This window comes from Trichechus manatus, unplaced genomic scaffold, assembly GCF_000243295.1.
Source record: "Trichechus manatus latirostris isolate Lorelei unplaced genomic scaffold, TriManLat1.0 scaffold00032, whole genome shotgun sequence".
Classification (NCBI taxonomy): domain Eukaryota; kingdom Metazoa; phylum Chordata; class Mammalia; order Sirenia; family Trichechidae; genus Trichechus; species Trichechus manatus.
The window spans coordinates 533,044-552,810 of NW_004443968.1; positions in this window are offsets into that span (position 1 = coordinate 533,044).

The window sequence follows — 19,767 nt, forward strand, 5'->3', positions numbered from 1 at the left end:
CTTCTCAACCTTTTTTTTGGTGAAAATACACAAAGATACACCATTTCAAAAATTTCTGCATGCACAGTTCAGTGACATTGACTATGCTCTTCCAATTGTGCTGCTATTCTCACTTAAGATGAAGGCTTACAGAACAAAACAGTTTCTCATTTGACAGTAACTACACATGTTCCCTTTATTCTTTTTTGACGTGTGCATTTATTGCTATAAATAGACCTCTGAGCACTGCTTTTGCTGTGTCCCAAAGGTTTTGTGAGGATGTGTTTTCATTCTCATTTCATTCTAGGAATTCTTTTTATTGATTTTTTATTTCTATTGCCTAGTGGTTTTTAAGCAAATTGTTATTCAGTTTCTATATATTTGATTTTTTCCCCTTATTCTTCCTGTTATTGATTTCTACTTTTATGATGTTGTTAGCAGAGATAATGCTTTGTATTATTTCCATGTTTTGTATTTTGTTGAGGCTTACCTTGCGGCCTAAAATGTGGTCACTTCTGGGGAATATTCCATATACATTGGGAAAGAATGAATACTTTGCTGCTACTGGGTCAAGGGTTCTGTACATGTCTATGAGACTCAGTTAGTTGATTGTGACCTTTAGATCTTCTACATCTTTACTGAGTTTCTTTCTAAATGTTTCATCCACTGAAAGTGACGTGTTGAAGTCTCCTACTATTATTATGGAACTGTCACTTTCTCTTTTCAATGTTGTTTGTTTTATGTATTTTGGAGCCCTGTCACTGGGTGCGTATATATTTATTATGGTTATATCCTCTTGGTGAATTGACCTTTTAATCATTATATAATGTCCTTCTTTATACTTTACAGTGGATTTTGCCCTAAAGTCTATTTTATCAAAAGTTAATATTGCCATTCTACTCTTTTTTGGTTATAGTTTGCTTGATATTTTTTCCCATCCTTTGAGTTTTAGTTTGTTTATGTCTTTGTGTCTAAGGTTTGTCTCTTGTAAACAGCATATAAATGGTTTCTTTTATTTTTCTTTTTTGTCCATTCTGCTACTCTCTATCTCTTTACTGGAGCATTTAAGCCATTTACATTCAGTGTGATTACCAATAGGTACGAGTTTACTGCTGTCATTTTGCTGTACCTTTTTTTCTTGTGGTGTTGATGGTTTCTTTGTTCTGCTTAGTTTTCTATGCTGATTTCTTTTTGTTTGTGGATTTTCTTTTCATTTCTTTCATTACTGTTAATTTTGTGTTTACTGAGACTTTCTGTTTTTTCCTTTGATAAATAGGTTTTTTACCTTTCTTTGTGGTTATCTTGAAAGGTACTTTATCTTCCTAAGTTTAAACTAGTCTTTTATTTCATGATATCTCCTTGACTTTCTCTCTATATGAAAGTTCTATAAAAACATCATTTATTCCCCATTTTTTGTTTTGATGTTGTTGTCATTTATACATTGATGTCTCTGATTCCTTGGTTTTAGTCTTTCGGCTTTGTTTTATTTTTGAAAATTCTTTGTCTGGGTTGGTAGCTGGCTGATTCTATCCTGTGTCCTAATCTCAGGTTGCTGTCTAATGTTGTTGGTTTTCTATCTGAAGAGTTCCTTTTAATATTTCTTGGAAGTTTGGTCTGGTTTTTACAAATTTCCTTAACTTCTATTTATCTGGAAATGTCCTAATTTCACCATTGTATTTGAGAAACAGTTGTGCTGGACATATAATTATTGGTTGGCAATTTTTTTCTTTCAAGCTTTTATATATGTCATCCCATTGTCTTCTTCCCTGCATGGTTTGTGTTGAATAATCAGAGCTTAGTCTTATTGGTTTCCTCTTTGTAGGTGACTTCGTTTTTATCAGGTTGCTCTCAGGATTCTTTATCTTTGATTTTACCAATTTGGTTATGATATGTCTTGGTGACTTTCTTTTGGTGTCTATCCTGCATGGAGTTCATTGAACTTCTTGGATGAATATCTTCTTGACTTTCATGATATTAGGGAAGCTTTCTGCCAGCAAAATACAATTCTCTGTGTGTTTCCCATTGTCTCCCCCTACTCTGGAACTCCTATCACATGCAAATTTTACTCTTGATAATGTCCCACATAATTCTTAGGCTTTCTTAATTTTTATTCATTCTTTTTTCCTGATTTTCCTCTAACAAATTGTCAAGGGATTTGTCTTCAAATTTGTTGATTCTGTCTTCCATTGTTACCATTCTGCTCCTATATCCTTCTATTGAGTTGTCTATTTCTGAAATTTTAATGTTAATCTTTTGGATTTATAGTTGCTGTTTTTTCTTGGTTTCTAATTGTCTTTTTATTTTGTTGTTTTGTTCTTATATTGAATTCTGTTCTTATACTGAATTCTTCTACTGCTTTGTCTGAGTTTTCTTTGGTTTTGTCTGTGTTTTCCTTGATGTCTTTCTTGATCTCTTGAAGAGACTTGTATATTAGTCTTTTGAATTCCTTATCAGGTAGTTCTATTACCATTTCTTCCTCTGGAAGGTTTCTGATTCTGATTCTTTATTTTAGTCACTTGGAGCTATCTTATCCTACTTTATGTGATTTGATATTGTCTGTTGTCTCCAAGGAGCCTGGTGGCACAGTGGTTAAGAGCTCAGCTGCTAACCAAAAGGTCAGCAGTTTGAATCCATGAGCCACTTCTTGAAAACCCTATGGGGACATTCTACTCTGTACTATAGGGTCATTATAAGTTAGAATCAACTCACAGCAACTTTTTTGTTTGTTTCTCATTGTCTCTGAAGTATCAAGAAGTTATATTTATTTATTTATTGTATGTTTGTTTGCTGTGTTCTGAATTTTTGTTTTATTTTCATATATCCAAGCAGGCTTGGCATATGTGCTACTCTGGTCACTAATCTGGTCACCTTAAAACTCTCACCTCTTGTCTCTGGGTGAGTGGGGCAGCGACTGGGTATATAAACATATGTCTCTGCTTGCTGATTTTGTGGGGCTGTGGAGGATGTAGCTGGCGTTTCTGGTGGGGTAAGGTATTTCCCCAGCCAGTCACCTGGCCATGGGTGCAGGGGGCATTCACCCTGGTCACTGGGTTGGGTCTTGGGTGTGGGCTGTGCTGATTGCCTGGTATCTGAGCAAGGGTGCCCAGGTCGTTGGTCACTGAGTGAGTTGTGCAGAAACTCTCACCCATGGTCCTGGGCAGGAAGGGCTGAATGGGGCTGTTTGGAGTGGGCACAAGCCTCCTGTTGCAGAGAGCGGTGATGCACAAAGTGAGGCAGGGGGATTTCACATATCCAAAGGTGCTCAGTTGGAGGGTATGCTGCTGTCCGCAGGAGAGGTTGTGCAGCCAGTCATCAGGCCCCTGGTGCAGGTGGCTGTGGTGAGTAGGAGGCACTACTGGCCTGCAGACCTCCATCTGGGATGGCTGGGGGAAGTAGGAGGCACTATAGGCCCTCAGGTACCCAGTACAGGTGGCTGGAGGAAGTAGGAGGCATCACCAGCCCTCAGGCCCCCAGTGTGGGTGGCTGGAGTAGGAGGTGCTGCAGGTAAGTCCATGAGCCCTCAGCATGAGTGGCTGAGTGAAGGGATGGGCATCTCCAGTCCATGGACTTCCAGCTTAGGGGGCGGGGTGGTGAAGGGTGCTGTGAGACTGTTTTTATGTGTGGGGAGGAAAGATGAGTGAGGGTCTTGGAGGGCCCCACAGGACAGTGGGCCTCCAGCACAAGGGGCTGGAGTGGGTATGGTGGGTGAGGTGCTTGCGCTTAACTTTCACCAGGCAGGAAACACTCCTACCTGGCTCTGAACATGAATGTAGAGTTGCTCCTGCCTGGCTGCACCAGGTGGTAGAGGTTTCAGCTGGGAACGCTTCTTGCTTTGTCTCAATATGGCCGTGCTGTGCAGGTTCAGCTAGCAGGGCACTGGTGATCTGTAATTCTCCATGTCCACTGTTTTTGTATTGTCTCTCCTTCCACTTGGCACTTGGCTATTCTTCAGCCTTGTCTTTGATTCTCAGGGTTTCAAAGTTGTCATCTATATCTGATTAACTTATTTTCTTAGGTCTTTGTGGTAAGAGGGACATTATGGAGCATCTCACTACTCCACCATCGTGGACTGTTTCCTCCTGTAGATTTCTTTATCAATCATGTTGGTGTAGAAGAGCTGTGACTCTCAGCTTCATGTACCTATAAGTACTAAGAACTTTTATTTCATTATAAATTGACCTACCTCCCTGGTGAATTCATTAACTTGAAAATTTAATCCTGATTTGCCTAACCAAATAATATATTATTGATTTTGCTTACTATGGGTTATTTTGGTTTAATTATGAAGTTGTTTTCACTATAATAATATGCTTTGAAATCACTGAACCAAGAATCTTTCAGTATTGAAAGGAAAATTAATTACCTAGATAAAACTATAAAAGTTTAAGTTATTTAAAGAAAATTAGACTATTGTCTATTGATAGACAATGAGAAAGAGCTTTGATGATCATGCAGAATTAAAAAAAAAAATCTAGTGCTAAAGGCTAATTACCTATAAACATACCAGAATTTAAGTTAGAACCACTTCCTCTCATCGCAGAATAGAGACACTATGAGGATTATTCACCAAATATTACTTCTGCTATTTTTAAGAGAACATGTACTCAATTTTGATGGCTTCTTTCCTCAGTCTACTGACCTTCTTAGCTATACAGATATCAACTTTTATGGGATCATGCTTGAAAATTATATGCTTTATCTTTCCTGAGTATTTATATTGTATAATTATGGGGATTATTAATGACCTTTTCAGTATGATGGATCAAAGTTCTTATAATCTAAAACTTTGAACATTTAATTTTACATTTTATTTCTATTATCTGACATCAGTGAAAGAAAAATGAGACTTTTGAAAGGAATTCATTATAAATATCTCTTCTTATTACAGTTATTTCATTTAACTGTTTCAGCTGTATCAAAGGACAAGCAAAATTTATCATTTGCAGGATTTTGAAAACCATAAAAGATCTTCTGAGAAACTTGATCATTTTTCAGTAACTGAACTGGAACTACCATAGACATTTAATATAGCCAATAAAAGTGCAGATAAAATGAAAGCACTACCATAGTAATATATAACCAGAAACTAACATTTCAATGACTTCTTCAAGTACTGAATATAACATCAATTGCAGAAAAATGGTCTTAACAGCTCATCAGGCAGCTAGAAAAGGGAAATTTCCAAAAAAATCATGTACATCATTCTCAGGTATTAGGCCATTAATAAAATGGCAAGCCCTTCTCAGAGTATAACATTAAGAGACTGATTTATAAAAATAGGGTTATTTAGGTTTCAATGACTTAGAATCACCTTTTAGTATCTTTTCTGAGAACATTCCATAAAACTAACTGTTTTAAAGTATAGCTATCATTACAAGCTTTAGAAATATGTGTATGTAAATTTAACTACTTACATAGTCAATAAAATTGTAGAGAAACATTTCACTTTTTAGATATACTACAAATGATGAGGATTAATTTAACAAAAATTTAGGCAAACTTTGTATTACAATAAAATGTATTTTATAAACCATTAGATTTCAATTGTATATACCTAAAATTGAGCCATTATAACAGTTTTTGTAATCTCTTACTAGAACCATTCATATTTTATACCAGTAAATATGTAAAATTGCAATTCATCTAGTTCTTGAGCCACATGTTATGCAGTTTTGGAAATACTCTGAATCCTTAAATACATACACACACATATACATACATACATACATACAATCCTCATACATATACACACACAGACATATACATACATACATACATTTACATACTTTGAGTATTCTGGACTTTACAGGAGTTGTCAAAGGGATTGATACAATCCAAGTTCAATTTTGTCACAATACTGTATCCCCACAGTTCTTCTATATTTTTTCTCTGAAAGAAAAAATAATAGAAGCAAAGTTCACATTTAATGGATTTAAATATAACGGAAGGAAAGGGAGTAGGGTGAAAAAGTTATATATATATTTGTAAATTCATTTAAATAGTGTATATTATCTAAAATACTAACATAAAGACAGTTGTATCATAAGCAGATTGCTATAAAGACAAAATCAATAACATTTTGCACGTCTTAAAACTTTGGAGATGGTTACTCTACAAATAAGTCCCACTTGCCGTTATGTATTTATCAGAAGCTTTTCTGTTGCTTTATGATTTTCTTTTTGGCTTCATTCAAACTGGTATACATTCTAAGAGACATTTTTATGAACTAACTTCCCCATGCAATGCCATTCTGACTCCATGGCTTGGAGTCACTGAATCATAACCTAAATCTCTCCAGGGGTCCCAGAGAATGAAAATAATTTTGCCATGAAATGGGGCATTTTCACACTCTTATTGGGTTTAGAAATTTAATCTACTTCTTTGGAGGGTATCTTTCAGCTTCTATCAAAATTAAAAATGCACATTTTCTTTGAACCAGCAATTCCGTAGTTAGCAATTTATTCAAATGTTATAATTATACATATGTGAAAATGTGTGTATGAGAATTTTTCATTACACTTCATTATGGCAGCAAAGGATTAAGTGCAAACTAAATGCAAGGAGAGACTGGTTAAGTAAATTGCAACCATCCAGAAAACAAAATACTATTCAGTCCATAAAAAAAAAAAAAAGAAAACAAAACTTAATACTATACATTGTGATATAGAAATGGTTTGACAGACACTATGAAGTGAAAAAGCAAGTTTTATCAAAATGACACTTTTTAAGCATTTAAAATCTCTAGAAGGATACATAGAAAGGCTTAACCCTGACTTTTCTGGGGGCTTGACAGGACCTGGGAAGATGGGGAGAAACAAAATTTTACTTCTTATCATTTTGCATTTTTCAAAGACCATGTTTTACTTTGAAAATTTTAATCTGAAAAGTAGCAAATTCTTTTCAGATAAAAGACCCTCTGACAAATTTAATGTGTTTGACACAAATGAACAGATATCTTTCAAATATTCTACTTCATTATACATTGTGTAATCTTAGCTGCACTCTTGATAATCTGATACTAAAATATATAATGCTGCACCAAAGAGGATTTAGCATTCTTCAACAATTCCATTGTTTCCAATTAACCTGTTGCCTTCTAGTTGATTCTGACTCACAGTGACCCTATAGGTTGGACCCCTTGCTCCCCCAAAAGAAAAAAAACAAACAGAATTATGATCAAAGGGAAGTCCAAATTTTTATTTTACTACATTTTTTATAAATTCTCACCCTCCAGTGGGAGATCTTTCAGTAAATATATTGATTACAATTAATAACTTCTGACAACAACTGAAAGAGATCATTTACATGATTTTTTTTTTTTTCAACAAGCAAATAAGCCAAAAATGTGGAAAATTTGTAAGCAACCTTTGAAATCATATGACTTACTTCTTAGGGCACTCATTAAAACCTGTTGAGTTGATTCCGACTCTTAGGGACTCTATAGGACAGAGTTAGGTTTCCAAGGCGGAAAGCTTTATGGAAGCAAATGGTTTCCATAAGGTTTCCAAAGTTGAAATCTTTCCAGAAGCAGACTGCCACATCTTTCTTCTCTGGAGCAGGTGGTGGTTCCAGCCATGGACCTTTAATTAGCAGCTGAGAACATAACCACTGCAACACCAGGGCTCCTTCCTTGGGGGATAATGCCCAACAATAGTAATTTGAAACTTGTAAATTGCTTTGATACTCTGGAAAATATCTCATTCCTGAATCTCAGTTTTTGTGTGCTATTTTCTTTATATTGTTGATGTTTTGGGATGGCTCTTCAATTGAATTAAATTGAATTGAATTCCATTCAATCCAATGTTATCTCATTCAATCTGCACACCAAGTGAATATGGTATTACCATTCCTAAAAAGGAGCCCTGGTGGCTCAGAGTTTAAGAGCTTGACTGCTAACATAAAGGCTGGGGATTCGAACTCACTAGCAGCTCTGCAGGAGGAAAATGTAGCATTTTGCTTCCGTAAAGATTACAGGGTTAGAAACCATATGGGTAATTCTACTCTGTCCTATAGTATTGGGTCACTATGAATAGAATAGACTTAAAGGAAACAAATATTATTCCTAAATATCCAAGAAGAAAACTGTGACTCAGAAAGAATGAGTGGCTTATTCAACATGTAGTTTTGTGACCTAACTCACCTCTTATTCCAAAACTGTTTTTCCCTTCTTCATTGATTTCATTTGTCATGAACATGAAAGATTTCTACATAAGCAGTTAACTGTTTATATATTTTTCTGTAACGTGGGGACAGCTTGTGTGCACAGGAAAGATTATTTGGAGTTATTTTTGTTTTTCTTTAAGTTAATATTTGATTTGTTAATCTAAAAATGAGAAACAAATTGTTTCTCATAAACTCAAACTTAGCTTTTAAATTTTATTATATTATTGATATATCTGACTGTGATGGTTAAAATTGTTTGTCAGCTTGGCTGGGCCATGATTCTCAGTGTTTTATGTGATCACTCCTGTGATGGGTTCTGCTGTGAGTAGCCAATCAGTTGAAAGGGAGTTTCCTTGGGTGTGTGGTCTATATCCAAATATAAGCGGATATTCTGGCTTTTTGCTCATTCTGGATCCTGTGGCTGCCTCCTGTATATCTGACCTCTGGTTCTTGGGACTTGAGCTATCAGCTTCTCTGCTGATCTTGGGATTCATCAGTCTTCACGGCCTGTGAGCAGGAGCCCTGCTCTCCCACCTGCCAATCTTGGGTTCTCCAGCCCCTGTGGCTACATGAATAAGGAGAAGCCTCTAACCTGATCCACAGACTTGGGATGTTCCAGCCTCTACAATCACATGAGCCATTTCCTTGATATAAAGCTCTCTGTATATATATTTACACCCTTTATTGGTTTTGCTTCTCTAGAGAATCCAGGCTAAGACACTGATAAACATTTATAATCACATTTCAAGGAGGCTTTAACATTTAACTAAATTCTCAAAGTATTTTAACCTCTATTATCAATTTAATAAAATCAGGCTTCCGCCCCCCCCATATTCTTCTTTGGTCTGATAATCAATATCACCCCTTGAATCTAAAGTATTATTTTTAAAAATAATTAAAATTATGCAATACTATATATATATATATATAAAACAATTAGCTTGTCTTTCAAAGTAAATGTTACATCCTTAAACATACTCAAATTGGAATCACAATCTGTTACTCTAATATGTCAATTTCCCAAAAACATCATCAATATTCCAATAATGCTGAAGGGGAAGAAAGAATAAAGTTTATGGAGAGTCTTGTAGGAATAAGGAGTTTATTTTCTGCTCCTTTCTCCACAAATTCCTTTTACTTAGCAGAGTTTGGAGAAAATAATGCTTCTGGCAGGGCTGATGAACAAGAACAAGCTGGGTGACCTGAGGATCAGTGGAATCTAGAATCCTGTCGCTGGTTGTAGTTTGATGAACAACAGCACCTCACAAACTTTAAGAAGCCAGTAGAATCTGCGCAAGGATAAATCTAAGAGGATGGTTGGGAGAGAATGTCCATGGATACCCATTTTCTCTCCACAAGAACCATAGGTTTTCTGTTTGGCAGAGAATAAGCTACAGAAGTTAGCAGACATCACAAACTGGTTTGCCTGCCAACACCTTCAGACCTGCAAAGCGCCCAAATGGTGGAGAAACAGAGCTTCATCAACAGAGGCTGTGGAATGGACTTCACATCAGAGGGAAAAGAAACACTGCCACTCATGTGAAATAGCTAGTCAAGTGACTAGACGGGGCCCTCAGAACACCTGATGTACCACCTCCTAAAGCCAGCTGAGGGAACAAACTACGCTAATAGAAAGAGGAGACATCTGCAAGGGCAATGAAAATTGGGAAGTTACAGCTTAGGTTGAGAAGGAGCTCAGAGAGGAAAATTTGAACTGAAAAAAAAAAAAAAAAAAAGAATGTTATATTCAGGAAACCTTGTTGTCTTAATAATTTTTCAAGTAAATATTAAATTAACATTGACTATATATATCTTATCCACTAGCCACTCCTTGGAAACCCTATGGGGCAGTTCTCTGTCCTATAGGTTGCTATGAGTTGGAATCAACTTGATTGCACACAGAAACAACAACCTGTGTATCTTATACTCATAGCACATAACACAATGCTCACTAAGTGATTAAGAAATGGAATGCAAGACCCTTTACATTATTATAGGAAAAAATACCATTGAGAAATTTGTAGGTAGATAGTGAACTGCCTACATTTAGCTTGTTATTAGAGCTCTCTCCAGCCATTACCAACAGAGAAATAAAAACTGGCAAGGAAAAGTGAAACTTTTCTGAGAGCTGGTCTATAGTTTAAAGTATAAATACGTAAGACAAACTTAGAAAATTCTTTAAAAAACTCACAGACTTAATTTTTGCTTAATTTCATATAAAGATGTTTTAAATATTAACAATATTTATTTCATGTGATACAAGCCTAGTTACATATATAGAAGGGTCTTTTATAAGTTAAAAAGTTTTCTTGTACTTGAAAAGTTGGTTATTTTAACTATATCCACAACACACACATACACACACACACACACACACACACACACACACACTTACATTCCTACCTACTTAAGAACCCCCATTCCCACTGGCCATTTCAGCAGCTGGCTCATCAATTTCTACTTTCCTTTCATTTAAAAAAAAAAATTCTCTTCCATGGGCATTTCCTTTTATATGACTGGAATTTCATAAAATAACTTTTCAACTTTTTAGTTTTGCCACCTATTTCAAGTCCTAGTTTCTATGTAATTTAGCGACATAGTTGTCTGGGATTTAAGAACTTTTCTTTCAGAAACTTCCACATTCCCGAATTTTTTTTTTCATCATCAATCTTCACTTCAGCTTCATAAAATTACTATTTATGTTGGTTTCATTCAAGCAAAATTCTTGTTATTCAGGAAATATAATACAGTTGTGTATTTCCAATATCTCCTCGACAAGGTAATGAAGATAATCACTAACAGGGAAAAAGCTGAGTTCTGGTCTTATTTGAACTTTTCTTTCAGATGCTGCAAATTGTTTTCTACAACCATAACAACCATCTGGTGTACCCTGGGATTCACTACTACCTTGATTCGGGTCCCTCGTTCTATTGACATATTACTCTCTATTTTGCTGGATTATTCAACCTTCATTTTAAAGATACTCTTCACAAATTAATGTAAATGGAGGCTTTGCATACTTTCAAAAGTTCAGTTGTGCTGGATCACTTGTTACCCTAGAAATGGTTTCTCTCTATCTCTTCTTCTCTCCCTGTCCTCTGTCTTCTCTCTTCCCTCTTCCATCTCTCTCTCTCTTTTCTGACTTCGCTGCACCTATGTTCTACATTTTCCGCCATATTTAGATGGCATGGTTTGTGTGAACATGTGTGCAAGAATTGTTGTAGGGAAGCTGTATTTTGGGGGAATATAATTCTTTCAGGAATTATCTCTCCTCTCTTATTTCAGAACAACACTGAAAGCAGATTCTCTAATGGGTCAAAACACAGGCATTTCTTAATGTTGAAACTAGTAACTATCAAGCTTTAAAACTTTTCAAAGCTATTCCTACATAAGATTTTCCATGACAAATTTCATTTAAGGTAAAATAGCCCTCTCAATGAAATGTAGCTGTGGTTCCAAAACTTGGGTGATCATAAGAAGAACTTGACATAGTTATATATGTACGGGTCCCAAAACAAAACTAAATGAATCACAATCTCTATGAGGTGACTCTAAAATCTCTATATTAAAAGAAGTGTGTGTATATATATACATATATATACACATATATAATTGATTCTCATAAATATCCAAGTTTGGAATCCATTTGCCAAAATGATATTGAAATGGGATTTACTTCTAGTTTGTTGTGTGTAAAACACATCTATAAGCTAGACTTTGGAGCCCTGGTGGCTCAGTGGTTAAAGCATTTGACTAGTAACTGAAAGCTTGGTGGTTTGAATCCACCAGCCACTCCTTGGAAACCCTATGGGGCAGTTCTACTCTGCCCTATAGCATCACTGTGAGTCAGAATTGACCCGACAGCAACAGGTTAAGCTGGAATTTAATGATGTTTATAGAATATTTATTATACTTTTCCTTTGTTATAACATCTCTCCAATTAGACTGTAAATGACTAAGTAAATATACCAAAAAAGCTAAAAACAAACCCTTTGCCTGAGTTGATTCCAACTCATAGTGACCTTACAGGACAGAGTAAAACTGCCCCACAGGGTTTCCAAGGAGTGGTTGGTGGATTCAAACCACCAACCTTTCAGTTACTAGTCAAATGCTTTAACCACTGAGCCACCAGGGCTCTGAGTAAGTATAGCATAAGCAAAAGATCCTTTTTTATGTTTTTCCTTTGGCGGGGGGTAGAGGAGAATGCTACTTCTTATTTACTAAATTCACTGGTAAGGATACCTGTTAACCGACATTGAAGTCACTAGGTAGAAATTCTGATTTGTTCTCTCTGCCTAATATTCTGAAAAATGATCAAAGAGTTGTATGAAAATCTTCAAGTCAATTGGTTAATCTTTATAAGTAAGAAACAGATTGCCAATTTCTTTCTCGGTCATGCCTCTTCCCAGTTGTAAGAAGTTATTACATGGTGACTGGAAAGGCTAACTGACCTTTTTCCTGGCTCCATGGGACGATCACTTTATCCTACCAGTCAGGAGAGTTTAGGAATAGTATTCCATCTACCTCAGGGCAGATGCATCTAGATGGTCACTGATGTCCTTTGGTTTCTGGACACTATTAGTAACGGTATCCTAATTCAAATATCCTTATCCATCTCAGATACAAAAAGTCAGATACTTTTGCTTGAAAGAATAACTGAGGTCAGATTCTTCACTCATTCAGTTTCTAACTACATGTCTTAAGTACTCAAAGTTTCTCTGTATCCCTGAGGCTCTCATAATGTCTTTAACTATAGCTGATCAGTTAAGGCTAGGGGCTGCTTTCTTACCTCATTCCTATGACATCCAGATACGACTGATTGTTGTGTTTGCCAATGCTTTCAATAGAGCTAATACTCTTAAGATTTATTTAAACTTAAATACTGCTTATATTGACAACAAATAAATATTTTCCTGAGTACCTTATCCTGATAACTGGATGGTATTTTTTTCTTTGGACTCATCATATGCCTAGAACTGGAATGCTCGTTGGGACTTTGATGTTTGACTCAGACTTGGCTTTCAATTTTATCCCCTAGTAGTCACCCACCAGCTCACAGAGATTGGTTCTTTCCAAACTGAGTTCCTGCAGCTTTGCCAATTTCTACCATCTCTTAAAAGCAACTGCTGATATGGTGACCCCTACCAAAAAGACTTTGGCAGAGTGCTTGGAAAGATGTGACCCCTTAGATATTTACTCCTATTAATTCTTTGATGTCAGTTCAATCATTTATATAGTCATCTTTCAATATGAACATGACTCTGTTTCCATTTTGACAGTTCTCTTCATGAGAAAAGCAAAGTATCAACTTCCTGGAAGTTATTTCTACTAGTATGTTACTAAGCAGCCACTCCTTGGAAACCCTATGGAGCAGTTCTACTCTGTCCTATGGGTGGCTACAAGTCAGAATTGACTCTACGGCAACTGGTTATTATTTTTATAAGCTTAAGTAAAACTGTAAATGAACTATTTCTTCTGTCTTCCTGGTTGAAAATACCTCTCTGTTACGTTTTCCTGTGTAATATTTCGGAAAAACCAGTAAAATGGACTTAAAAACTTTTGGCAATGGTCTTTTAGGTTTAAAAAACGAATGACAATAACATCTCCTCAACTATACCAGAAATGAAAACTGCACACACAGGCACACGCACACATAATCTCACACTATGATAAAAAAGAAAAACCAAACTTGTTGCTGTCACTTTGATTTTGACTCATAGTGACTGTCATGGTTTGAATTATGTCCCCCCAAAAATGTGTGTACCAATTTGGCTAGGCCACGATTCCTGGCACTGTGTGATTTTCCTGTATGTTGCAAACCTGCCTCTATGATGTTAATGAGGGAGGATGAGTGGCAGTTGTGTTAGCAAGGCAGGACCTGATCTACAAGACTGGATTGTGTCCTGAGGCAATCTCCTGAGATATAAAAGACAGAAGTGAGCAGTGAGACAGGGGGACCTCATACCATCAAGAAAGCAGTGCCAGGAGCAGAGCGCGTCCTTTGGACCGGGGTCCCTGCGCAGAGAAGCTCCTAGTCCAGGGGAACACTGAAGAGAAGAAGGCCGACAGAGAGAAAAAGGCTTCCCCTGGAGCTGATGCCCTGAATTTGGACTTTTAGCCTACTTTGACTGTGAGGGAATAAATTTCTCTTCATTAAAACCATCAACTTATGGTGTTTCTGTTATGGCAGCACTAGATGACTAAGACAACAACCCTATGGCACAGAGTAGAACTGCCCCATACTGTTTCCAAGGAGCTCCTGGTGGATTCAAACTGCCAACCTTATGGTTAGCAGCCATAGCTCTTAACCACTATGCAACCAGGGTCTCCAACACCATGATATATGCATGTATATATTTTTTTCCCTTGAGGTTAAGGTTGATGCTGAAGAGAACAGTACTTGAAATAGAAGTTTGTCATTTTGTTTACTACTATTATCACCAGTCAGAACCTCCCAGACAAATGCTCCTTATTCTCTTGACATTGTCATATCAGCAGGAGTGAATGTATTATGGACTGCAGGATCCAAAGAGCCACTGGGTAAATAATCTTGTCAATTAAAGGAGAATCATTGCAAGTGTATTTATTAGGGAGCAGCAAAACAATAGTTATTTCAAAGGTTCTAGTACCTATTTTTTGGAAATATCCATTTAGCTGGCTTGAATATAGATCTGTCTGTAAAACCATATTAGGCTCTGAGCTAATGAACCAAATAACTCTAAATATAGTAATGAAGTATGGGGACATTAGAAACATATTTCATTTAGTCATGCAAAAAGTACTGTGTATCAACGAGAAACAGTGAAATAGTAACTGTATGAATCTAATATATTCCATTGAAGGCAAAATGGAAGTTATAGAAATTGAAGCAAATGAACTCAGGAATGCTGGTAGAAGATCATATTTTCTGTGAAAGAATCTCCAGGGAATGTATAAATTGCAGTTGACTCTGCTGAGATTATTGTTAGGTAGATAATTATCTTGCAGGATCCCTGTGAACATTAAATTCAATAATGTACATAAAAGCATTGGTAGATAGTAAGTCTTTGAAAAATATTAGTTATCCTTCCTTAGTAAAACATAATTTGTAATATTTGCATGATGTCTACTACTTTTTTCAAACCATTTCCAAATGCTCATTTGAGACTCACAATGTTCATGTGAAATAGATATAACAGATTTTAATGTTTTAAGACACAAATCAATTAAATATCACATCTAGTCAGAACTCAGGTATGCTGACTACAGATCTTATAACTCTTTCCCTCAACCATGCTCTGTTTCTGTGGCTGATGGTCACTTAATAATATCTTCTACTGAAGAGCAATAGAAGAAACATGGCATAATCTCAAGAGAAATTTGGCCAATGTGCTTGATGAATTTAGTGCTAGTCTTCAGGGAAGAATAAGGAAGATTTAAGACTGAGAGTAAACTAGCTCTCTAGGATGATCATGTGGCTCCGTTTGCATAAAAGAAGACTTCCATCAAGGGAAAGAAGGTCATAAAATATTATTTGCAACTAATGCGGGCGTTAATAGAAAGTGTATATACAAGAAGACTTTACATTTAATTGTCATAATTTTACCACACCCGTATGATGTTTTTCTATATTTTCTCCTACACAATGAAACATTTTAAAGAATGTCATACATGTTGACAGTGCTATAGTAGCCATGTCCAGGTCTTTGATACACTGTTTTGAATGTTTCAGTCTCATACTTATATCTTCATCTTACATCATGCCATTTCTTGGATAAATGGGTTCCATTAACTTGGAACTCATATACACCCTGCGTAAAATGCTATTTAAATGTGCTCATATTAATTAAGGTCAAATAAATTCAATTCAACAAGCATTTACTATATCAGAGACATTGTGTGGTAAAGATATAAGGATAAACAAAAAATTGTGGTAGATCAAAGGAATATCAAAATCTAGCAAGATAATTCAGAAAGAATAGAGAAAATGTTCTTGAATACAAATCGATTATTGCTCTGAGATAGGAGGAAATAGGTAAACATAAATGTATATGTGAATAATTAATAAAGAGGGGAGGGAAAGAGCAAAATAATTTCCCAGCAACTCTGCCTCTGGCTTTCCTGTGAATTTGGAAATAAGATAAACATATCAAATATGCAGGTCTGATATTGCTTAAAATGAAAACATTGGATTTACTAAATAAGAGGTCTCTGTTAGTCTTCTTGAGAGTACAGTTTGAAAGTGGTAATCAGAAGCCACATGATTATGATTTAAAGAGCAAACAAGAGTTTAGAAAGTATCATCAACAGCTATAGAGCAGCCTTTCCAAAACCTTACTGATTAGAAAAAAGAAAAAAACTCTCTTAAGCTTTCTGGCATATATATATATAATTAATATTATGGATTTTGTTATAATATCCATATTGGCTTCTTATAATGTTTTAACTTTTCATATTAAAGGGTGTCATTATTTTTAATTCTCTTTGTGGAAGTTATTTTGTAACTTTATTCATTTTAATTAGGTTTTGTTTGTACACTCTAACTTTTAGAGCTGAGAAAATTGGAGAAGCAAAGTCTTAGAAGTATGATATTTTCTGTAAAAATATATTAGGTTCTGTTTTACTCCCAGTACTCTTCACTAAAAAATTCTCAGTTCTTGATTTAGTTTTTAATTCCTAATGACATTATATATAGATTGGCTTATTTGTCTTGAGTGCAAAAGGGAACAACAGAGAATGAAGTAAAGCAGCTGGGAACTAAAGTAAGCATGGAGAGGAAAGGACAGACTACAGAAACTGAATGGAGAAGTATAAATTACAGAGCTTAAGCTAATATTAAAGCAGAAGTACATTTAAGGCACGTGCATAACTGAATTATTTTGGCCAAAGTGAACATGATGTCCCTTTTATCAGTTATATGACACATTCAAAATATAGATTCACTGAGGTATCAGAGAATCTTACAATGGAAGGAATTTTATTTCTAGAATTCCATTTCTGGAAGTACTTTTGAAATAAATTTTAAATAGTAATATTAATGATGAATATGATATAAATCTAGATATACATAGATCTTTAAAGTTTACTAAGCGTCCATGAAGACAAATAACCATGTTCATTGGAGGAGAATTTGTTTTTGTTAAAAATTATTCATTATACTGAGCAAAAATTGGGGTTCCTCTATTTATTGTATTGATAATATTCCAGTCCTCTAGGCTAAAACAGAACGTCTGCTTCTTACACATGACAAGACAATTATTAGAATATCTCATAACGACCATTTTAAATCTTAATAAGTAATATAATTGCCATGATAAACACATGACAACTCCACCCATTCCATTATTCTTATTATATATATATACACACATATATATGTATATATATAAACAGACCACGCAGGATTCTGGTTATTATAGTCTATAATTTAGCTTTTCAAAATCACCTTGAAAACATGTTGCTCCAAAACACATACATTCCAGATATAATCTTATAACTAGTTCATTATATACCTTAATCTGAATATTGTATTCTTATCATTTTGTTAGTTTTCATAAGATGTATTGATATGAACACAGACTAGTTCTTTCACTTGAACTTTTTCATGTCAAGTCTCCCACTTATATGGTTCAATTTTAAAGTGAAAGCAAAATTCTGAATTTAATGTAAAAAATTATTGTATTGCTTTTGGTCCATTATAATAGTTCTAATACACAATTCTATCATTCAACATATTAGGTATTCATTTACTTCTATATCTAAATCTTATACCACTCAAGAATACTTAACTACATATAATAGATATCAAGCAGAGGTGTCCCTCAGCACAAAAATTACATGCACTAGGAAGCAGAGCAACATTCCAGGAAACTTCTGCTCACCATGGTTGGCAAGGACTCAGAGAATACAAATAAAATAAAATTCACAAATAGCACATTTACCCATTCCCTTGCCTACTAACTGCAGAGAAGCACTTTGTTGTCAGAATCTGTATTCATTGCTAAAGATAGAAGAAATCTTCAAACAACTAAGGAAACAAACTTGAGCTATAAACATTGATAATTCACACATTCATTTATAAATATGCATAGAGAATTAACATTTCCAAAAGTTTGCAGAAAGAAACATATAAAATATATTTGGAAAACACAAATATTTATTTATTTAACAAATATTTATTTATTATCTCTTATGTGTGGAGCCCTGGTGGCACAGTGGTTAAGACCTCTGTTGCTAACCAAAAGGTTGGCAGTTCAAATCCATCAGCCGCTCCTTGCAAACCCTATCCGGGCAGTTGTACTCTGTCCTATAGGGTCGCTATGAGTCAGAAAGGACTCTATAGCGATGGGTTTATATACTGTTCAGCCACCATTTAGGACCCTGGGGTACGGACATGAACCAGACGATAAGGTTCCAGCCAGTAAGGACCACACAAGTAGAAAAAAGTTAATATGTGAAATAGAATGCAAATTTAGGTATAATTCATAACATCAGAAACATTCAATAGGATTTTTTTTTTAATATAAAGAAACAGACTGCTTTGATGAAGAAGAAAACTAGGTACATACATGTTAAAGAACGTGATTTTTAAAATATACATTAAAGGACGTAACAGCTAAACAGGTATCACTAAGCACACACACACACACACCAAGTGATTCTCACCAAATGTGACATAAAAAGACAAAAGATGATGATTATTATTATAAGGTTATTTTGTTTGTTTGTTTTGGTGTTCTTAAAGGTAGCTTTTGTGCATAGTAGATATTTGTATTACTTGGCCAAAAAAACAAATTATAAGAGAAGTAATAATAATTCATTACTGAATGCTAAAAATAAAAAATAATAAAACAAGTTGAGAATACAGAGAATGGTGGCTTATTTAAATAGTATCAAATCATGTATTAAGTCATTGGATTGTTGCTGAAGAACATCTAAAGCAAAAAACTAAACTCATTGCCATCAAGTCAACTCCTATTCATAGCAACCCTGTAGGACAGAGTAGAACTGCCCCATAGGGTTTCCAAGGAGCAGCTGGTGGATTCAAACTGCCAACTTTTTGGTTAGCAGCTGAGCTCTTAACCTCTAGCTAAGGAAAATAGAATCTGAGCTAGGAGATCAGCATCAAGCAGTGTCATTGAGTTGGAAGTGTTTGCATGGGTAAACTATCAACAAAATATACCATGGTGTTGTCTGGCTATTTGTTCTTTTGGAAAGCTTGTTAAAACTGAGGAAGAGCTAGAGCAATCCCTAGAACAGTATATGTGTAATGAAATTAGTACATGCCTGGTGTTCTCATTATGTGTGCACTCATAAGTGCCCATGTATTTGCATTTCTGGTTTGCCCTACATCTTGTGAAACTATCCCAAATGGACAAATGTAAAAAATATGAAATTTTAAAATACTGAAAGTGACTCTACTTCATTGTATAAAAGTAAAATTTGTAACAAAGTGTAATTACTAATATTAAAATCATTTGCAGAAAACTACATTAAGTCAAATTATGAGTATTTCTTCTTTTTCTGTGTTTGTTTGCATTTATTGTCTGAATTATCTTTGATGCTTACTCCAATTGCCCACTATTATATCCTTGAGTAAATATAATGTACATAAGGAATGGGTTATCAATGGAAAGAATAAACTTT